Genomic DNA, 1779 nt, shown 5'->3' on the forward strand with positions numbered 1-1779 from the left:
GATCTCAAAGGGAAACTCCACTTTAAGGATATTTTAATGGAGCCCCCATGTTAAACTATGCGAGAGATAGTCCTTGCAACAGTGGAAACCGAATTTGGCAGTATTTCACTGTTAGGATATGTAAAACACATCAGTACATGTCCCTCCTTTAACATACAGTGCACCCTGCCCCTGGCGCTACCTAGTGCCTACCTTAGGGGTGCCTTACATGTACAAAAAGGGAAGGTTTGGGCCTGTCAATGGGGTACACTTGCCAGGTCGAATTGGTACCTTAAAGCTGCGCACACAGACACTGCAGTGGCAGGTCTGAGACATGTTCACAGGGCCACTCATGTGAGTGGCACAACCAATGCCGCAGGCCCACTAGTAGCATTTGATTTACAGGCCCTGGGCACACATAGTGCACTTTACTAGGGACCTATGAGTAAATCAACAATGGCAATCATGGATAAACCAAGCTCCAATCCAATTTACATAGGGAGCACTTGCACTTTAGCTTTGAACAGCAGTGGTAAAGTGTGTATAGACAATAAACCAGCAAAAACAGAGTCCAGCATACCATAAAAACTTGAGGTCAGAAGGCAAAAAGACAAGGGAAACACACCAAAAGATGCCAGGTCTTACAGCTATGATACGCTGATGTCATTCATGAGCTAAAGTCATTGTCCGTGAAGAATTCTCAGTGAAGTGCCCACTTCAGCTTTACATATACTAAAAACTGGAATGATACAGAGAAGACTTGCATGGCCCCTGCACAAGGATAACAAATAGACGTACACCTAGATAGCAAAAGTCAAAGCAACATGAAGTCCCATTACCAGGGGCCCTGATTTGATAGGATCGTGTGATCATAATGCACATAAATAAATAACTGTCATCGGTCTCACTGTGTTTCTCTGCTGACTAGGGGTGCATGAGGATGGTGACTCACCATGTTACATAAAGATACATTTTTAGAGTAAGGTAGCAATTGTTTCCAATCTTTGTTATTCCTTCAAGTCGAGGAATAGTGTGCTACAATTACTGTATGACTTCAGGGCTAATGATAAAGAATGAAGAGAGGACTGAGGGTTCATCTGTCCCAGGACACTATTGCACACAGAAAGTATAGGTGTGATACCTGGAGAGGAGTGCATACAAGGCCCTGTGCATCAGTGCGGCAACAACCTGTCTCAATTATATCTATATTTGCAATATTGGTATCCCTACCACACCATTGTATTAAATTATTATATTTGCTGAAACCAAAATGACCACTATCAATTTATAAAAATATTTTAGTCATCCCTTTACTTTTTTTGTGGAGAATAACGAAGGGCATCTTTCACTTGGAATGTCCTTCAGCCCTCTTTTCCCCACTATGCCCTATCACTTTCTGGTCACAGGTTTTGTAATGCTGCATCACTCCAATTAAAACTTTGCCTTGATTCTCCCACGCCCTTCCTTCCTCCACACCCTACTTTGTGTTGTGTGTTTTTGTCTTCATCTTATCAGTGAGTGTTTACGTCTGCTTTAATATTTGTGTCTTTCCCCTTCAGAAAATCTTTCCTTTTCGCCACCCTTTTCCCATCGCAAATCTTCCGATCATCCTTTTCCATAGGTTCATCTTCAAAAAGGAAACACTACACACATCCATAAACAGAGTACCACAACTCACTGTACCGCTTGAATGCGTCTTTAGCTTTCATTTTTGTTACTGTAACATGTTTAACCTTTCTATCTCTGTGATTTCAATTTCTCTTCTAATTTTTCTAGGTCGTTTTGCACCTTTCATTTTTG

General features: G+C 41.6%; 1 pseudogene; it reads left to right on the top strand.

Moving 5' to 3' along the window:
• The first annotated feature begins 687 nt into the window (after positions 1-687).
• On the top strand, positions 688-788 carry LOC138268895 (U6 spliceosomal RNA; annotated as a pseudogene).
• The last annotated feature ends 991 nt before the right edge of the window (positions 789-1779 follow it).

Source organism: Pleurodeles waltl, chromosome 12 (genome assembly GCF_031143425.1).
Source record: "Pleurodeles waltl isolate 20211129_DDA chromosome 12, aPleWal1.hap1.20221129, whole genome shotgun sequence".
NCBI classification, from domain to species: Eukaryota; Metazoa; Chordata; class Amphibia; order Caudata; family Salamandridae; genus Pleurodeles; species Pleurodeles waltl.